At 35.8% G+C, this 22,040-nt stretch overlaps 1 long non-coding RNA gene across 5 annotated transcripts in view; it reads right to left on the bottom strand.

Annotated features, from left to right (window-relative positions):
* Positions 1 to 22,040, bottom strand: part of LOC309842978 — a 294,904-nt gene that overhangs the window by 129,952 nt on the left and 142,912 nt on the right. For all 5 annotated transcript variants that reach the window (XR_014299888.1, XR_014299889.1, XR_014299890.1 and 2 more), the window contains exons 3-4: positions 18,596 to 18,731; positions 9,657 to 9,811 (exon numbers count right to left, since the gene is read on the bottom strand). This is a non-coding gene — a long non-coding RNA (uncharacterized lncRNA). The remainder of the gene's footprint in view (positions 1 to 9,656; positions 9,812 to 18,595; positions 18,732 to 22,040) is intronic.

The raw sequence follows: 22,040 nt of genomic DNA, 5'->3' as shown, positions 1-22,040 counted from the left end.
TGAAACTTCTAGTTTTAATTCTACTGTTGATTTTTAACATCATCCTGTGTGATCACAGTTACTTTTTATAATATTTGCCTTTTAAAAACTATTTATACTTAATCTACAGCCTAACATATGGTCTCTTCTAGAAAATGCACCATTGAGAAGAATGTGTATTCTATTATTGTTGAGTAGAGTATTCTGTATTTGTCTATTAGATCCAGTTGGTTTAATGTATTGTTGTAAGTCTTCTATTTCCTACTTATCTTCTGTCTGGTTGCATGAAAGGGAGACGTTGCTACAAGCATAAAAATTTTCATCTATAATGTGAATAATGTCTGAAGCTCTAATGTAAAATGTGGTGACTACGATTGATTAAACAATATTATATAATTGATATTTGGTAAGAAAGTGAACTTAAATATTCTCACCAAAAATAAATAGATAAGTAAGTAAATAAATAGTGATGGTTGTAACTAAATTCATTAACTAAATGGGAAAATCTTTCCTATATATATATAATATATATATATATATACACTAGTATATTATATATATGCCATATATATACACCATACATAATATATGGACACACAATATTTGATAACTATATACATCAAATCACCACAATGTACACTTTAAGTATCTTACAATTTTTATGTGAATTACGCCCCAATAAAGCTGATATTAATAAATAAAAAATATACTGTATAAGAAAAGAAAGATCTCAAACCTTTATAGCTTAAGGGCTACAAAAGAAATGACAAACTAAACACAAAGCTAATAGCAAGAAGATAATTATAAAGATCAGAACAAGGATAAACAAAATAAAGTATAGAAAAACAATAGTGAAGAATCAATGGAACCAAAAGTTTGTTTTTGAAAAGACCAAAAAAAATTGCCCAAATTTTTCTTAGGTGGATTAGAGAGAGAAAGAGAGAGAGAAAGAGAGAGAGAGAGAAAGAAAGAAATCATTCAAATTATAATATCAGAAATGAATGTGGGACATTATTACCAATTCTACAGAAATAAAAAAAAATATTAGTACCATGAACAATTGTATACCAACAAATTGGATAACTTAGATAAAATGGACAAATTTCTAGAAACACAAAATCTACCAAGAATAAATCACAAATAAATAGGAAATCTGAATTGACCATTTAAATCTCCTGACAAAAAAAAAATCAAAACAAAAAAAACCCTCCAGGATGTGATAAGTTCACTGATGAACTTTACCAACATTTAGAAAATTAATACCAATTTTTAACATTTCCTGAAAATTAAAGAGGAGGGAACACTTCCTAACTTATTCCATAAGGTAAGCATTAGCCTGACACTAAAGCCAGACAAAGACACCACAAGAAAGGAAAACTACAGACCAACAACCCTTATAAGCACAGATTAAAAGTTTTCAATAGAGGCGCCTGGGTGGCTCAGCTGGTTAAGTGTCTGACTTTCGGTTTTGTCTCAGGGTCTCAGGGTCATGCCACTGAGTCCCACGAAGGCTCAGCATAGAGTCTGCTTGAGATTCTTTCCTCCTTCCTCATCCTTCCCTTCTGTACCTTACCCCACTTGTGTGGCTCTCTCTCTGTCTAAAAATAAATAAATAAATAAAATCTTAAAAAAAAAAAAATCTTCAAGTAAGTACTAGCAAACCAAACTCAGCAGCACATTACATGGATTGTATAATATGGCCAAATGGGGTTTATTGCTGAAATGCAAATTTGTTTTAACATATGAAAATCAAGCAATATAATATATTATTAACAGAAGGAGAGAAAAAAATGACATGATCATCTCAATTTTTGATGCAGAAAAAACATTTGACAGAATTCAAATACATGATAAAAACACTCCACACTTTAGGAACAGAAGTAAACTTCTTCAGTATAATGGAGGCCATATACAAAAAAACCCAGTGAACCTCCTACTTGATTTTGAAACACTGAAAGATTTTCATCAAAGATCAGCAACAAGGCAAGGATGCCCATTTTGGTACTTCTATTCCACATAATACTGGTCTTTCTAGAGAGAACAATTTTATAAGAAAAAAAACAAAAGGCATCCAACATGAAAAGAAAGAAGTAAAATGTTCTTTGTTCTCAGATGATATGATCTTATATGTAGAAAATCCAAAAGGTTACACACACACACACACAAGCTATTAGAACTAATGAATGAGTTCAGCAGTATATAGATATTATAGCAGAGTATAAAGTCAACACACAAAAATCAGTTTCATTTCTATATGTTAAAAAACAATCTGAAAAGGAAATTACGAAAACAATTCCATTCCTAATAACATTGAAAAGAATAAAATATTTAGAAACTAACTTAAGCAAGAAGATAAGAGATCTCTAAAATGAAAAGTACAAAAACACTGCAAAAAAAATTAAAGAAGACATAAATAAATGGAATCACAACTTAGGTTTATGAATTGGAAGACTCCATGTTCTTAACAATGCCAATATCATGTAAAGCAAACTACAGATCCATGTAATTTCTATCAAAATCCCAATGACATTTTGTGAAGAAATAGAAAAACCCATTCTAAAATTCATATGGAATCTACAGGGACTCAATAACCAAAACAATTCTGAAAATGAAAACCAAACTTGAAGAACTCACTTCCTGATAGGAAAACTTAAAACAAAGCTGCAGTGGTCAAAACAGTGTGATATTAGCATAAAGGCAATGGAATAGAATAAAGAATGCCAGAAGTAAACCTTCACATATATGGCCCAAAGATTTTTAACAAGGTGCCAAAACCATTCAATGGGGAAAATACAGACTATTCCAACAAATAGTGTTGGGGGAACTAAATAGCCACATACAAGAGAATGAAGTACAACCCTTATTTAATACCATATGCAAAAAGTAACTCAAAATGGATCAAATACATGAATATAAAGTGAAAAACTATAAAACTCCTAGAAAAAAAAAACACAGGAGAAAAGCTGCATGACATTGGATTTGGTAATAGTTTCTTACACCAAAGGTATAGGCAAAACATGAAAAAAATAAAGTGTACTTTATTTAAAACTGTAATTAAAAATACACAACAGAAGACACTACCAACAATAAAAATGAAAACCACAAAATTAGAGAAAATATTTGCAAACTACATATCTGATAAGAAATTAATATACAGAACATGTAGAAAATTGCTAAAAGTCAACAACAGAAAACCAACAAGCCAATTAAAAAAAAAAAAAAAACTGACAAAGGACATACCTAATTCTCCAAAGAAGAAATACAACAAATGTCCAATAAGCATATGAAAAGATATTTAAATCACTAATAATTAGGGAAATGCAAATCAAAACTATAATGAGATACCACCTCAGACCCATTAAGATAGCTACTATCAGGAAAAAAAAAAAAGAAAAAGAAAAAAAAAAGAAAAGAAGAAGGAGAAGAAAAGAAAGAAAAGATGTATTGACAATGATGTGAAGTTGGAACCTCTGTGCACTGTTGATAAGAATGTAAAATTTGTAAAGCCACTGTGGAAAACAGTATGGTGGTTCTTCAAAAAATTAAAAATGAACATGACCTAGTAATTCTATTTTTGGTTATCTACCCAGAAGAATTGAAAGCAGGGTCTTAAAGAGATATTGGTAGTCATGTTTATAGCAACATTATTCATAATAGGGAAAATGTGGAAGCAACCCCAGTGTCCATTGACAAATGAACAGATAAGCAAAATATAGTATATACATATGATAAAATAGAATTTAACATTAGAAAAAAAGGATATTCTGAAATAAGCTACAGCATAGATGAAACCTGAGGACATTATGGTTATGAAATAAGCCAGTCACCTACAGGTAAACACTGAAAACACATTTCAACTTATATAAAGTCTCTGAAGTAGGCAGAACCATAGAAACAGAAAGTAACATGGTGGTTGCCAGGGGCAAGGAGGAGGAATGAGGAGTTATTTTGTGAGTATAGTTTCAGTTTTCAAGTTAAAATAGTTCTGCGGATAGACTGGATGGTGGTGATGGTTATGCAACATTGTAAAAATATTTAATACCAATGAACTATACAGTTAGAAATAATTAAGATGATAAATTTTATGTTTATATATTTTACCAAAGTAAAAAGAAATGGAAATAAAAAATCAAGTAAGGTTTTCTTAAGGTTTCTTTTTGAAATTGAATAATAACCTCAAAGGGACTACCAAGGCCCTTTTCCCCCAATCTCAGATGATCAGAAGCAATCTTAGCCATAAGGCCATCTGCAGGGTTTACAAACAGCAGCAAGGGACCAGAGGTTAATGGGAACACATATTCCTCCAGCTGGCATATCAAAATTAGTAAAACATAAATGAACCAACAAAACTATCTTTTCTTTTTTTGAGAGAGAGGAGGAAGCAGGCTCCCCGCTGAGCAGAGAGCCCGATGTGGAACTCGATCCCAGGACCCTGAGATCATGACCCGAGCCGAAGGAAACGGCTTAACCCACGGAGCCACCCAGGCACCCCCAAAACTATCTTTTCACTATCTACTTTCTTTTCAAGCATTTCGTCTGGAGCAATATGCAAATTTACTTCCTGGTACAATCTCCTGCCCCTCTCCTCTGTTAAAAATTTATCATCCTGGTAAACTGCCTCACCTTTAATATATTCCTTATTCTCCAATAGTCCTTTTTTCTTCCAAAATCTCCAAACAATTTTTTTAAATGTAGAATTATATTTTAATAATCAACCACTCTATATTTTGGAATTACCAAGTATTGTGACTTAGGCAAGCCTGAGAAGGCAGCTGTCTCAGTCTTAATGTACTTCACAGAGATACTCATTTCACATTGCTTATTAGTACCTGCATTTACAATCAAGAAGGCTGTTGAAAGGTCATGGGGTTCTGGATTTATTCATGAGATCTACATAGAAGATATGACCTTTCATATTTGGATTTAATCCAATGAACTATATCTCTTCCATTATTTTAAATGATCAAAATTTAGATGATTGTCAGAGCCCTGAGTCATCAATAAAAATGCAAATTATTACTAATATATCACTTACTAATGTAAACAAAGATATATTTTGTAAATGCAATTATTAGATCCATGGATAAAAGATTGTAAAGCTGGAGTGATCGTATGTACAAATATTCTTAATGTAACTAGTAATTTTATATTACTAATATTGGGAGTTGGATTTTATATGACTTAATATTATTTAGGGTTTTATTTTATAATAGCTCTGTGATTAGATTCCTAGGTTCAGTTTCTAGCTCTGCCACTCATACTTGTATGACCCTCATCAATTAAGCCTTTGTGTCCTAATCTGGAAAATGTGTATTACATTTGTATTATCTCATAAAATTTCTGTGAAAATAAAATGAAACATGATTTAGGACTTAACATAGTGTCTGACGCATAGTGAAAGCTCAACAAGTGTTGGCTACTATTATTTTTAATGAACAAAAGAGATGTTGTAAGTCTAATTTTCTTATTGAACACAAAAATATGTTATATTTCCTATCAAAATTATGAAATAGTTCCTACAAAATTGTGCAACAATGGAGTTATAAAAGACAGGAAATACTACATTATTCTTATTTGCCTGGTACATGGATGCAAATGAATAGAGGTGGCTTTAAGCAAAACTGTGAGGTCTCATACTTCCAGTTCTATCTATAAATCTTGGTTTATGGCTTACATATACAGTGTTAGTCTCTGACTTATTATTTTTCTTCTCACTAGTCTTAAAACAACATGTATACCTGTTTTTCCTTATTCAAGTCTATTTCCTTAAAAAAAAAAACCCAAAATTATAGAAGGCAATACTAGGTACTTAATTTTGTTCTATTAAGATCTTTACTTATTTATTTATTTATTTATTTATTTATTTTATTTATTTTTTTATTTAGTTTCCTCCTCCTCTCCATTCTCTAAATCTGCCTCAGGAAATTTTAAACTGTGAACTCAGTTTACATCCTCACAGAAATTCAATTATCTGACTGCATAGAAAGCTGTTTTCCAACATTAAGGCCCTAGGTCTGCTTTTCTTTCATTGCTATTTTTTTCTTTTCTTTTTCTTTCTTTCTTTCTTTCTTTCTTTCTCTCTCTTTCTTTCCCTTTCTCTCTCTTTTTCCTTCCTTTCTCCCTTCTGTCCTTCCTTCTTTCGCTCTTTTCTCTCCCTCTCTTTCTCTTTTCTCTCTCCCTTTCTCTCCTCCTTTTCTTTCTCCCTTCCTTCCTTCCTTTCTTTTTACTCTTTTTCTTTTTTTCCATACAGTCTACGTATCAACAACTATGGAGCTCCATTTCTCAGCAAATGCAGTGTGTTTAATAATTTCCTATTAGAAATCTCTGAACATTCCATGCTCCTGGATTGGAAGAATAAATATTGTGAAAATGTCTATGCTACCTAAAGCAATCTACACATTTAATGCAATTTCTATCAAAGTACCATCTATCTTTTTCAAAGAAATGGAACAAATTATCCTAAAATTTATATGGAACCAGAAAAGACCTCGAATAGCCAAAGGGATATTGAAAAAGAAAGCCAAAGTTGGTGGCATCACAATTCCGGACTTCAAGCTCTATTACAAAGCTGTCATTATCAAGACAGTATGGTCCTGGCACAAAAACAGACACATAGATCAATGGAACAGAATAGAGAGCCCAGAAATAGACCCTCAACTCTATGGTCAACTAATTTTCGACAAAGCAGGAAAGAATGTCCAATGGAAAAAAGACAGCCTCTTCAATAAATGGTGCTGGGAAAATTGGACAGCCACATGCAGAAAAATAAAATTGGACCATTTCCTTACAACACACACGAAAATAGACTCAAAATGGATGAAGGACCTCAATGTGTGAAAGGAATCCATCAAAATCCTTGAGGAGAACACGGGCAGCAACCTCTTCGACCTCTGCCACAGCAACATCTTCCTAGGAACAACGCAAAACGCAAGGGAAGCAAGGGCAAAAATGAACTATTGGGATTTCATCAAGATCAAAAGCTTTTGCACAGCAAATGAAACAGTTAACAAAATCAAAAGACAACTGACAGAATGGGAGAAGATATTTGCAAACGACATATCAGATAAAGGACTAGTGTCCAAAATCTATAAAGAACTTAGCAAACTCAACACCCAAAGAACAAATAATCCAATCAAGAAATGGGCAGAAGACATGAACAGACATTTCTGCAAAGAAGACATCCAGATGGCCAACAGACACATGAAAAAGTGCTCCATATCACTCGGCATCAGGGAAATACAAATCAAAACCACAATGAGATATCACCTCACACCAGTCAGAATGGCTAAAATCAACAAGTCTGGAAATGACAGATGCTGGCGAGGATGCGGAGAAAGGGGAACCCTCCTACACTGTTGGTGGGAATGCAAGCTGGTGCAACCACTCTGGAAAACAGCATGGAGGTTCCTCAAAATGTTGAAAATAGAACTGCCCTATGACCCAGCAATTGCACTACTGTGCATTTACCCTAAAGATACAAACGTAGTGATCCAAAGGGGCACGTGCACCCGAATGTTTATAGCAGCAATGTCCACAATAGCCAAACTATGGAAAGAACCTAGATGTCCATCAACAGATAAATGGATCAAGAAGATGTGGTATATATGCACAACGGAATACTATGCAGCCATCAAAAGAAATGAAATCTTGCCATTTGCAACAACGTGGATGGAACTAGAGCGTATCATGCTTAGTGAAATAAGTCAAGCAGAGAAAGACAACTACCATATGATCTCCCTGATATGAGGAAGTGGTGATGCAACATGGGGGCTTAAGTGGGTAGAAGAAGAATCAATGAAACAAGATGGAATTGGGAGGGAGACAAACCATAAGTGACTCTTAATCTCACAAAACAAACTGAGGGTTGCTGGGAGGAGGGGGGTTGGGAGAAGGGGGTGGGATTATGGACATTGGGGAGGGTATGTGCTTTGGTGAGTGCTGTGAAGTGTGTAAAGCTGGTGATTCACAGACCTGTACCCCTGAGGATAAAAATATATGTTTATAAAGAATTAAAAATTTAAAAAAAAGAATATCTTTAAAAAAAAAGAAAAGGAAAAATTAAAGATAACAGGAGAAAAGTAAATGATGACACATTTTTTAGGAAAACAAAGAGGAATTTGAAATAGAGCTTAGTTAAAGATATTTGCTTTAAAGTGATTTCTTTTCATCAGATCTCATGGAAGAATGAAAAGCTCTATATGTCAAGGCAACGATCCATACAAATGAGGGAGCTGAAGATAAGTGTCTTGTTTTGGCTAAATGATATGCAAGACCAACAGCTAGAAGTAAAGAAAGATAATGGGGAATCAGAATAGGGAAAACACTGTCATTAATAAAAGGAGGCTGCCAAAGAGTAGCAAGAAGTAAAGTTCTATTTGGTTTTTATAAATTTATAGTGAGCCATGTTTGTAGTGTGTAGGATCTTCTCCCCCTCACCTTCAGGAGATACTCTGTCATATCTACATATAGATTGGTGTTTAAGTGATGAGAGGTCAGTAGTATGTCAGGGAAGGTCATCAATAAAATAATATATCTCAGAACTACAGGATGGAAGAGTCCACTGAAATGAGGGAAATGCTAATATTTGAAGAAAAGGTGTTAAGTCTATAATGGTTCTGGGTGAAATGAAAATGAAAGGATTTCAAAGGAGATGAGTATAAGTTGGGAAGTATACGATTGGGAATTAATTCTGCAAGCTGATGTGGTGTCATGGTACCTTTAAATCACATCATTATGAGCTGGAGTAGTTCTTTCAATGCTTTCATTTTTACAGGTAAAATAAAACTTGAACTAGCCTTTTGACTATGTTTTTTTCAGGTCTCTGGGAGGCTGAAGTTTAAATATGCTTATATTTCTTATAGGTACTTATATAAAAATCCAAAGGTCTATGCTTATTACAAATATAGCGTAATGCCGGCGAGCTGGTCAAGTTAAAAACTAAACTAGTTAAAAGGCCAACCAATATTCCATTTCTTCTGAGCCCTTTGGATGTGATGTGTTTCCACAGCTGCTACAAACAGTTCCAGGTACAAATACTTCCCTAGCCTACCACTTCTCCTTCCCCACTTCAATCACACATAGATTACTATCATTGAAATTTCCCAAATTTTCTCAAGTCATTTGCCATGTTTTCCACACTCACAGATTCACCTTTTAGTGTAGCTTTAATACTCTAAATAATATCAACCCACTAATTAACAGATCCTAAACTTGCCCTTGATACTTATTAGTTGTGTGACCTTCGGAAAATCATTTCTTGTCTACGCACCTCAAATTTTTGCCTGCAAAACCAAATATTATAAGTGTATTTGTATAACATATATGAAAGTACCTGGTTAACAGTAGAAGCTTGGTAAATAGTAGTGTCCTTTCTTCTCCCTATCACCAGACTTCACTGCTTAGAATCTTCTAGATTTTCTCCTCTGGTCACTCTTTTTCACCTCTTCCCTCAGGCCCATATACAGTGTCCTATCAAATCACAACCTTCTTTCCTGGAAGACTCTTTTGTTCCTACAAGTTCCCCTTGGATCCATCCCCATTAAAAACATTTTCCACTTATTTCCTCACCCCCCTTCACCCTTTAGACTACAACGTCTTTTGAAGGAAATTAACAAACTCTTAAAAATTACCTTATTTCCTCTCAGTTCTAAGAGACTGCCAGTCAGTCTGGCACTCACCATGTGAGACTTCATTCCAGAGATGCTTCATCAGAGCAGTGTGCGTGGCTCCTTATGATTTGCTTTGGCTCCCAGGTGCATAGAATTAGGGGTTATTTGAGGCTGAGAGGCATAGAGTAGTCAATAATTTCACATGAAGTCCTTTTGATTTGTTGCTGTGAAATGGAGAAAAGCGGCAATAAATAGTTTGAATGAATATGGATTACAATAGAGCAAAGTACATCCATAGAATAAAATTGAGCATTTAATTAACATAGTGCACAGCTTTCAAGAATTTTAACTACTTATTTGTAGGAAACAGCAATTTCTCTGTAAGATGAAGAGACTGAAACTCATACACATTCTATACCAGTGCTAATAGAAATGCAATGTTAATAGAATTGCAATGCACTTTTAAATTTTTTGGTAGTCATATTGAAAAAAATGTTTTAAATAAAATTCTTTCAATAACATATTTTATTTAATACAAAATATCCAAAATGTCATTTAAAGTAATAAAAAATTATGAGACATTAATACTTTTTTTTTTTTGTATTAAGTCTTCCAAATTCAGGAGTGGTAATAGAGAGAGGATGAAAAACTCAACACTGATGGTGATCAGATAGATACAAGTTATGGTAAGCTAATATTAGCCTCCTGCTCCCCAAAATATCCACATCCTAATCCATAGAACAGCAGTTATCTCTCATGGTAAAAAGGGCTTCATAGATGTGATTAAATTAAAAATCTTGAGATGGGGAGATTATCCTGGATTATCTGAATGGGCTTTAAATGTAAAGACATGTAAACTTATAAGGGAACAGAGGGATATTTTACCATAGAGGAAGAAAGATAGACAATATTATAAAAAAAGCAGTGATGGGAATAATGTGGCCATATGCCAAGGAATGTTGGCAGCCCCTAGAAGCTGAAAAACGCAAAGAACAAATTCTCCTCCAGAGCCTCCAGAGGGAATGCGTCCATGCACACACCTTGCTTCAGGCCGGGTAATACTTTTTGTGGACTTCTGGCATCCAGAACTGTGAGAAAATAGACTTCATGTGTTTTAAACCACCAAATTTGTGGTAATTTGTTACAGCAGCTACAAGAAACCCATACACAAGTCATTTTGAATAAATTAATAACATTACATTCTCTCCTTTGTTGTCAATGTCCAAAGACCTCCCAGAAACTGCTCAACAAGTGTCAGTGCTGAAAATGTCTTACTTAATCTTTCATCTCATGTGGTTTCACCCATATGCTGAAAACTTCCAAATTCGTATTTCTTTCACAATGCTCTTGTACTTCAAAGCAATATTCACTAATATTTCCTGGTTATTGCCAATTGTATGTACCACAGTCATCAGCAACTAGCCATGCCCAAGTTGAACTCCTCATCCTACTTCAAACTATCTCTTTCTTCCCTTGATGAGTAAATGAACCAGTGACCCATATCTAGGATAACATATTTTATGCTGAATATTTATAAATAATTTTTCACTGATTACTGGAATGTTCATTTTACAATAAACTTTTAGCAGCAGAGGCAAAAATTTTAAAATCTAAGAAATAGATATTTAGTATGAAATCTATTAGTAAATGTTGCTGTGAATTGCACAGAATATTTGTAACTTTATCTACTTTATGTGGAGCTATGATATCACATGTCACAGGAAAACCAAATCTTCAGGGGGAAACAATAGCATTTAGTTTAAAATTTTAAAAAGAAAATCATGCCAGTAGATCTTGATTTAATACAGAAAGTGGGTTTATATATATCATGCTGTGAAATATGTGTTTCCATTTAGATTAAATGACTATTCTAAGTTAATTTCACTTTTTCGAACTCAATTTTTCTTATGCATATACAAAAAGTATAGCAACAACTGTTCATGGGTTAGCTCTATTTTCCAAAGAAGAACTTTGCAAAGGGTTAAATGATACATGGTTTAAATTTTCTCAAGTTATTTTAAATAGAAAGTAAGTTTAATTCCAATAATAGTTATATTTTCATCTAATCAATGGACTCTAAAGTTTTTTTTTTTTTTTTAAGATTTATTTTTTTATTTGGCATAGAGAGTGAGAGAGGGAACACAAGCATGGGAAGTGAGAGAGGCAGCAGCAGGCTTCCTGCCAAGCAGGGAGCCTGACCTGGGACCCAAACCCAGGACCCTGGGATCATGACCCAAGCCGAAGGCTGATGCTCAACCAACTGAGCCACCCAGGTGTCCCTCTAAAGCTTTGGAAATTAATTATTTTATGGTGAAACATCTAAGATATATTGTGATTATAATTCTAAAATAGTTAAAACTTCAACCTTAAAGACTAAAATGATAAGCTTTTACAGAGATAAAATATAAATATTTGTAGATCATGAAGTTATAATAAAAGCAATATTCTTTCTGAATTAAAAATGTACACAGAGAGAATATATTTGGAATTTGTTTTGTACACACAAACTTAATAATTATCTCCTAACAATTTTAGTATATTGCCAGTCTAATATGCAAGTCATAAACCAGAACTTCTGTAATACACAAAAGCCACTTACACGGAGGTTTTGATACTTTCTCTTTGTTTCCCACCATCAAGAAATTTATATAGATGTTTCAGTTTTTAAAGCAACCTTGTAAATCAATCTAAGTACAATAGTACTGAACTGCATTGTGAAAGAGTTTTCTAAATTTTGGTTAACTTTCACTCTTTTCTTGGAAATCTTTTTTTAAAAATGTTAACTTCAACACTCTCAGAAAATTGAAACAATACTTGGAAATAGAAGGAATAAAATTTTTCACACAGAAATTTAAAAAATCTAAAAAAATCAGGTGGTGAGAGCTCAAACGGTACATAATTTATTTCTGAAAATCTACACTTGAGCTACACAATAACTTGTATCTGAGAAAAACTTTTAAAGGTTCTTTTTTAACTGAATAAATTAATATTCTGTAATAGGATGGAATGAAATTGAGACAGCCTTTGTTTATAGCAGCGACTAAGTTTGATGAGATATTGAAAAGAATTATAGACATCTTTTTAAAAATTTTTAAAATTTTAACATCTTTATTTTTTTTCAGTGTTCCAAGAGTCATTGATTATGCACCACACCCAGTTCCCATGCAATATGTGTCTCCCTAATACCCACCACCAGGCTCACCCATCCTCCTCACCCCTCTCCCTTCCAAAACCCTCAGTTTGTTTCTCAGAGTCCATAGTCTCTCATGCTTTGCCTTCCCCCTGATTTCCCCCAATTTGCTTTTCCTTTCTTTCTCCTAATGTCCTCCATGTTATTCCTTATACTCCACAAGTAAGTGAAACCATATGATAATTGACTTTCTCTGCTTGACTTATTTCACTCAGCATAATCTCTTCTAGTCCCATCCATGTTGATGTAAAAGTTGTGTATTCATCCTTTCTGAAGGCTTAGTAATATTCCATTGTACATATGGACCATATCATCTATATCTATTCATCTGTCGAAGGATATCTAGGCTCTTTCCACAGTTTGGCTATTGTGGACATTGCTGCCATGATCCCTGGGGTACATTGGCCCTTCTTTTCACTACATCTGTATCTTTGCGGTAAATACCCAGTAGTGCAATTGCAAGGTCATAGGGTAGCTCTATTTTTAATTTTTTGAGGAATCTCCACACTGTTTTCCAAAGTAGCTGCACCAACTTGCATTCCCACCAACAGTATAAGAGGGTTCCCGTTTCTCCACATCCTCTCCAACACTTGTTTCCTGCCCTGTTGATTTTGGCCATTCTAACTGGTGTAAGGAGTTATTTCAATGTGGTTTTGATTTGAATCTCCCTGATGGCTAGTGATGATGAACATTTTTTCATGTGTCTGTTAGCCATTTGCATGTCTTCATTGGAGAAGTGTCTGTTCATATCTTCTGCCCATTTTTTGATAGGATTATCTGTTTTGTGTGTGTTGAGTTTGAGGAGTTCTTTATAGATCTTGGATATCAGCCCTTTGTCTGTAGTTTCATTTTGAGAATATCTTCTCCTATTCCATGGGTTGCCTCTTTGTTTGGTTAACTGTTTCTTTACTGTGCAGAAACTTTTGATGTTGATGAAGTCCCAAAAGTTCATTTTGCTTTTGATTTATTTGCTTTTGGAGATGTGTCTTGAAAGAAGTTGCTATGGCTGATGTTGAAGAGGTTACTGCCTATGCTCTCCTCCAGGATTTTGATAGATTCCTGCCTCACTTTGAGGTCTTTTATCCATTTGAGTTTATCTTTGTGTATGGTGTAAGAGAATGGTCGAGTTTTATTCCTCTATATGTAGCTGTCCAATTTTCCCAGCACCATTTACTGAAGATACTTTTTCCACTAGATATTTTTTCCTGCTTTGTCAAAGATTATTTGACCATGGAGTTGAGGGTCCATATCTGGACTATCTACTCTGTTCCACTGGTCTATGTGTCTGTTTTTGTGCCAGTACCAGGCTGTCTTGGTGATCACAGCTTTGTAGTAAAGCTTGAAATCAAACAACATGATGCCCCCAGCTCTGTTTTTCTTTTTGAACATTTCCTCAGTGATCTGGGGTCTTTGCTGGTTCCATACAAATTTTAGGGTTCTTTGTTCCAGCACTCTGAAGAATGCCAGTGGAATTTTGATCAGGATGTCATTAAAAGTATAGATTGCTCAAGGCAGTTATAGACATTTTAACAATGTTTATTCTTCTGATCCATGAGCATGGAATTCTCTTCCATCGTTTTTTGTCTTCAATTTCTTTCTTGAGTGTTCTGTTATTCTCAAGTACAGATCCTTTACCTCTTTGGTTAGGTTTATTCCAAGGTATCTTGTGGTTTTTGGTACTATAGTAAATGCAATTGATTCTCTAATTTCCCTTTCTATATTTTCATTGCTAGTGTATAAGAAAGCAACTGATTCTGTACATTGATTTTGTATCCTGCCACATTACTGAATTGCTGTATGAGTTCTATTAGTTTGGGGTGGAGTCTTTTGGATTTTCCATGTAAAGTGTCATGTCATCTGGGAAGAGAGAGAGTTTGACTTCTTCTTTACCAATTTGAATAACTTTTATTTCTTTTTGTTGTCTGATTGCTGTTGCTAGGACTTCTAGTACTATGTTGAACAACAATAGCAAGAGTAGACATCCTTGTCATGTTCCTGATCTCAGTGGGAAGGCTGTCAGTTTTTCCCCATTGAGAATGATATTCACTGTGGGCTTTTCATAGACGATTTTATGAAGCTGAAGAATGTTCCATCTTTCCTTATATTTTGAAGCATTTTAATTAGGAAAGAATGCTGTATCTTGTCAAATGCCTTTTCTGCATCAATTGAGAAGACTATGTGGTTCTTCTCTCTCTTTTTGATTTGTTCTATCACATTGATTGATTTGCAAAAGTTGAACCACATTTGCATCCCAGGGATAAATCCCACTTGGTCATGGCGGATAATCTTTTTTTTTTTTTTTTTTTTTAAATCCCAAGGCAAAGGAAACTCAGGGCCTGAGATTCTTTTTTTTTTTTTTAATTTAAAGATTTTTATTTATTTATTTGACAGAGAGAGATCATGAGTAGGCAAAGAGGCAGGCAGAGAGAGAGAGGAGGAAGCAGACTCCTGCTGAGCAGAGAGCCTGATGCGGGACTCGATCCCAGGACCCCGAGATCATGACCTGAGCCGAAGGCAGCGGCTTAGCCCACTGAGCCACTCAGGCGCCCGCGGATAATCTTTTTAATGCACTGTTGGATCCTATTAGCTAGGATCTTGTTGAGAATCTTGGCACCCATATTCATCAGGGACATTGGTCTGAAAATCTCCTTTTTGGTGGGTTCTTTGCCTGGTTTGGGGATCAAGGTAATGCTGACTTCATAGAAAGAGTGTGGAAGTCTTCCCTCTGTTTCTATTTTTTGGAAACAGCTTCAGGAGAATAGGTATTATTTCTTCTTTGAATATTTGGTAGAATTCCCCAGGGAATCCATCAGATCCTGGACTCTTGTTTTTTTGGAGGTTTTGATCACTTCTTCAATCTTGTTACTAGATATTTGTCTATTCAGGTTGTTAGTTTCTTCCTGTTTCAGTCTTGGAAGTTAATAGGTTTCCAGGAATGTATCCATTCCTTCTAGGTTGCTTAACGATTAGCATATAACTGTTGATAATAATTTCTGATGATTGTTTCTATTTTTTTGGTATAGGTTGTGATCTCTCCCCTTTAATTCATAATTTTATTAATCTGAATCCTCTCTCTTTTCTTTTGGATTAGTTTGTCCAGTGGTTTATCGATCTTATCGATTGTTTCAAAGAATCAGCTTCTGGTTTCGTTGATGTGTTCTACTGTATCTCTAGTTTCTAACTCATTGATCTCTGTTCTAAGCTTAATTATTTCCCTTCTTGTGTGTGGAGTTGGTTTAATTTGTTGTTGATTTTCAAGTTCTATAAGGTGAAAAGAGAGCTGGTGTATTCAGGATTTTTCAGTTTTTTTTGAGTGAGGCTTGGATGGCTATGTATTTCCTCCTTAGGACTGCCTTTGCTGTATTCCATAGGTTTTGGACCAATGTGTCTTCATTCTCATTGGTTTCCATGGATTGTTTAAGTTCTTCTTTGATTTCCTGGTTGATCCAAACATTCTTGAACAGGATGGTCTTTTGCTTCCATGTGTTTGAATTCCTTCCAAAGTTTTTCTTGTGATTAAGTTCCACTTTCAAACCATTGTGGTCTGAGAATGTGCAGGGAATAATATCAATATTTTGGTATCAGTTGAGCCATGATTTGTGATCCAGTATGTGGTCTATTCTGGAGAAAGTTCCATGTGCACTTGAGAAGAATGAGTATTCTGTTGTTTTAGGGCGGAATGTTCTGTGTATATCTATGAGGTCCTTCTGGTTCAATGTGTCATTCAAAACTCTTATTTCTTTGTTGATTTTCTGCTTAAGTGATCTATTGTTGAGAGTGATGTGTTCAGATCCCCAACAATGAATGTATTCATATCAATACAACTTTTTAATGTTTTTAAAAACATTTGGTTTATGTAGTTGCTGCTTCCACATTGGAGGCATAAATATTTACAATTGTTAGATCTTCTTGGTGGATAGACCCTTTAAGGATGATGTAGTGTTCTCCTGTATCTCTGCTTAAAGTCTTTAGCTTAAAATCTAATTTATCTGATATGAGAATCACTACCCCAGCTTTGTTTTGAGGTCCATTTGCATGGAAGATGTTTCTTCATTCCTTCACTTTCACTCTGGATATATCTTTAGGTTCAAAATGTATCTCTTGTAGACAGCATATGAAGAGGTTCTGTTGTTTTATCCAGTCTGTAACTCTGTGCCTTTTTATGGTTGCATTTATGTCATTCACATTGAGAGTGATTATTGAGAGATAAGTTTTTATTGAAATCATGTTGCCTGTGAAGTTCTTGATTCTATACATTATCTCTGTAACTTCCTGTTCTATGTCACTCTTGGGTTCTTTCTTCTTTTATAGAACCTCACTTAGTATTTCTTGTAGTGCTAGCTTGGTGGTCACATAATCTTTTAAACCTTGCTGGACTTGGAAACTCTTGATTTCTCCATCCATTCTAAATGTGAGCTGAATGTTTGGATAAAGTATTCTTGGCTGCATGTTCTTCTCACTTAGTGCTCTGAATATGTCTTGTCCACCCTTTCTGACTTGTCAGGTTTCTGTGGACAGGTCTGACATTTTTCTGATGGTCCTTACTCTGTACATAAGGAATCTCTTCTCCTTAGCTGCCCCTTGAGACACCTTGTCTGAAATTATGATTCCTGAATTTCACAATAAGGGTCTAGATGTCTTTCTAAACAGTCGATCTTGGGGGTGTCCTTTCTGCCTCTAGGGCATGAACACTGTTCCATTCCCCAGATTAGGGAAACTTTCATCCAGTATTTGTTCAACTATATCTTTTAGTCTTCTCTCTCCCTCAGGGATCCCAATAATTCTGACTTCGGAATGTTCCATGGTATCATTTATCTCCCTAATTCTGTTTCCATGGCTTCTAATTGTTTGTTCCAGGCCTTTTCCTTATCCTGTTTTTCTATCTGTTTGCCTTCTCAATCACTAATTTGATCTTCTGCCTCAGTTACCCTAGGTGATAGAGTATTTTGATTAGATTGGATCTCATTAATAGCTTTTTTTTTTTTTTTTTTTTTTTACTTCTGCCAGGCCAGCTCTCACTTTTGACCTTAGAGATTCTTTTTTGCCACCAATGGTCTTCTCCAACCTAGCCATTACCTGGACAAGTTTTACCCTGAATTCCATTTCCAACATATTGTTTATGACCATATCCAATAGTTCTGTGCCAGAGGTTGCTGTATCTGAATTTTTTCTCTGTTGGGTGTTCCTCCTCCTAGTCATTTTGGTGAGAGGTGGTTGAAGGGATGGATAGCTGAATATATTAACCACCATCCAGTCAAAGTGCCCCATGGAAAGTTCTGGAGCAATCAAGAGTCACCACCAAAAAGAAAGAAAAAGAGAGGGGAAAAAAAGAAAAAAAAAATAGCCATAATGAGTCCCAAAACTAAGATAAGGTACACAAACCAAAAATGAACAAACAAAAAGATGGACAAAAGTAAAAGACAAGAAAGGAAAAAAAAGAAGGAAAGAAAGAAAAACCCAGTCAAAATGAATCCCAGGAATAAGATTTATATAGTACAAAACCAGAAACAAATACACGGAAACACTGACAGAAGAGTACAATGGGAAGGTGGTTATAAACTCTTGATGTGAGCGAGGAAGGTTATTTCAGTACTTGGGTATATCTTATTATCTTTGTTAAAGGACTCAACTTTCCAGAGATATAGGGAAATTAAAACTGGCTTATATATAGGCATAGTATTGAATAGGGAAAAAGGATTACCTTGAAGCTTGTATCTATCTATCTATCTATATATTTAAAAAAAAAAGAAAGAAAGAAAGAAAAACAAACCCAGGTATATGTATAAAAAAAGCTCAAGTTAAAAAGTTATGTGGGCACCTGAGTGTCTCAGATGGTTAAGCATATGCCTTTGGCTCAGGTCATGATTCCAGGGTCCTTGGATTAAGTGTCGCATCAGGCTCCCTGCTCAGCGGGAGTCTCATTCTCTCTCCTTCTCTGCTCCTCCTCACTTTCTCTGTCAAATAATAAATAAATAAATTAATTAATTAAGATCAATTGTAAAAAGTTATTATGTAATATGTTGTATTAAATATCTAGTTGTAATGGTGAGTAGGTTAAAAAAATAAAAGAAGAATCATGAGAACTAATTAAAAAAAGTTGTATCTATGAAATATGCAGGTTTTGGGGGCAATACCAGGGTTTTAATATATTGTTTTCCCCTGATGTTGGGGTTTTACAGTTTTATGGGAACCCTGTTGTTATTGTCCTGTTGTTGTTTGTGCTTGTCTTCTGGGGAAGGGGCCTCCTGCATTGTTTTTCTGTCAGTCTTGCTTGGGCTGAGTTGTCCTCCGTACTAGCAAGGGGGTGGGCTCTGTGGAAACAGATTTTTCAGGTTTTTATTCTCTGCAGGTTTTTGTTCTTGGGTGGCTTTTTGCAGCTTTTCAGAGGGTTAGTGCAAAAAGTAAAGTAAAAATTAAATTGTCCACACCCAGTCCTTGGCCTCAGAGAGAAGCCTCAGTCTGCTCCCCGCTGGATGATCCAGAACATACAGTCTTACCGTCTGCAAATTCCGCTGAACACCACAACCTCCCACAGGTGGTGTGCACTCCCAGACACCGTCTCAGTGGTCACCCGAGGCCCTCTGCTTGTCTCTGCATTCCTGTGCTACTAAAACTGAAGGCGATATTGGTCTGGGGGAGCCCAATACTAGCAGCTGTTGGGACTGCTGTTTGGGGTCCATGTCCATGAGCCGGCAGTGGTGCAGGTCATGGAAGGCTGCAGGTTCAGAGACAACTGGCTGGTGCCCACACCAGGCTCTCTCAGGGGCAGGCAGGGGTGCGCCCAGCCCAAGTGGTGGTACAAGCAGTGGAAAGCTGCAGGCCGAGGGGGATTGTTCTGGTAGATATTTAGCTCACTTCAGGGAACCGGTTGAAACAGTCTCCTACTTCTCTGCCCTCCTGCTCCTCTTCCCCTTATAGAGTCATCTTATTTGGTGAATTTTGTTACATGAAAATACTTGTTGAAAAACGTTTGAATAAAGAAACATTTGAATAAAGAAAAAAACTTTGAATAAAGAAAAAAAAACAGTGCTGGTAAAAATACTTGAGCTAAAATTTTTATGTATTTCAATAAAAAACAGAATGAAGATCTTTTATTTAGCAGAATTAAGTCTGAGTTTAAATGTACCTTAGGAAAAATACAGAAGACTTTTCTCAATTAAAAATATTTCTGGCCTATAGGACTTTAACAATAGAAGCAGTCAAGTACTTCAAATTTATTAACCATAAAATACAACTTTGAAAAACACTGCAAGCAATTTTACTTAAAAAATCATCTGGACACATTAAAAAATACATTCAATTGTGACATAGTTTGAGAGACAGATACTGCTTAGAATCTGATTAAAGTATATTAATGTAAACCAAAGATAATAATTGTACTTATGTAATTTTTTAATGTTTTGTTTTGCTTTAATATATACATTATAAGTTTATTTATTTAATTAATTAATTTATTTTTAAAGATTTTTATTTATTTATTTGACAGAGTGAGCGAGAGAGAAACCATGACTGGGGACAAAGGGACAGGGAGAAGCAGGCTCCCTGCTGAGCAGGGAGCCCAATAAAGTACTCAATCCCAAGATCATGACCTGAGCCAAAGGCAGTCGCTTAACCGACTGAGCCACCCAGGCGCCCCAAAGGTTTGCTTATTTTAGAACCCTCTTTCATTTTCATAAGTTTTCTGATTTGGACTAAAAAAAATTACACAGTCTTCTTATTCAGAATTGAAATCATAGAGCCATCTGGCAGATCTTCCTTCTCTCTCAGGAGCCTGACCTCACATGCAAGAGATCACTATATCCCTACCAAATTTTTCCACATTTTCTACCTTCCTTCCTTTCTTTTTCCTTCCTTCATTCCTTCCTTTTTTCATGAACACAATTTTTTTTTTAATTTCTATTCAGCTATAAGAAAACAGCAGAAGTAACACAACATTCAACAACTCTAGATCCATTTACTTACAAAGACAAAGAGTAACCAGTTTAACTAAAAGGTGCAGCTGGGATTTCTGAGAGCCTCTCACTCAGTATTGCACCTCAGGGAGACAGCCTGGCCTTAACCACAAAGTGACTCTCCTTATTGCTTTCTCCAGTACTATTCTTTAAAGGAGCCAGAGTGGGACACTGCCCCCACTAACAAGTCTGAGATGTACTACACTGGTGTCTAGTGGACAGGCCAGCTTCTGTCTTGGTGAGAGACACGGCCATGAAAACATGCCCTTGAAATGCCATCTTGCACAATTTTGGACACAGGCTCAAAAAGCAGAGGCAATGAATCTCTCTCTCTCTTTTTTTAAACCTCTCTTAAAGATTAGTTAATGCTCTGCTCTATTACTATAGACCTGGTTTATTATCTCCATTTTTTCTTCTTTAAATTTTGGGTTGTTATTCTTTTTACATTTTGATGACCCCATCCTAGTACCAAAATATCTCCCAAAATGGAGTTCAGATTTAATCAAAATGTAAACCAGGGTGTGACCATCTAGAATTATATAGGATAGGCAGAAGGAAAAGTCACCCTAAACCACTACCTTATTATTCAGGCCTCACCTGTGAAAATGGGAACTGGGAACATGCATCATTGAACTTGAGATCACAGCTGGAAACCTCCAGGATGGTTTCTGTCTCCTAGCATTCCCCTACTTCCTAGACAGCTGCTCACAGTGTTTGGGGACACAGTCATCTCATTCAGCCTGTCAACATGTGCTGGCCACCGGTGGCCCGAGGTCGTGATTTATGTGGAAAGGTGCCCCTTTGAATTTGCCACAGTGGTCTCCAGATTGATTGCTGGGAATCAGTCACTTCAGTGACCAATTCTGCTCTTAAACCAGCCAGATGTAGCAGTGAAGGCCTATCGCCATGGGAGGCTCAGAGCCACCAAAATGGTAGAAGACTGTGCACTGCTGATGTCATTGTCTTGCATGTTGACCCCCCAAAAGGGTGCCATTCCCTGCATTTGGGGTCCTTTCTGCTGGGTGCTTCTGGATATGTCATGACCAAGTGTGGAGTCCACCCAGTTCAAGGATATGCCATGCAACACTGGTGGGACAGTTCTTAACCTAGGCTGGGTCAGCAATGTGCCCAGCTTGTCCACCTCCGCCCTGGTGTATCTGAGCTGCAACAGATGCTGCCGCTACTCATCCACTTCCGGCAGGCTCAAGGGCTAGAACCATTTGCTGAGGTCTACTGACATCATGGGCAAGCTGGACAGACGGCTGGGAAGAGTCCCGGGAGGTAAGGCACCAGCCTACAGCACCGACTCCA

This window comes from Mustela nivalis (assembly GCF_964662115.1).
Source record: "Mustela nivalis genome assembly, chromosome: 1".
Lineage (NCBI taxonomy): Eukaryota > Metazoa > Chordata > Mammalia > Carnivora > Mustelidae > Mustela > Mustela nivalis.
The sequence above is the reverse complement of the archived record's forward strand: the minus strand, read 5'-3'. Positions and strand labels throughout refer to the sequence as shown.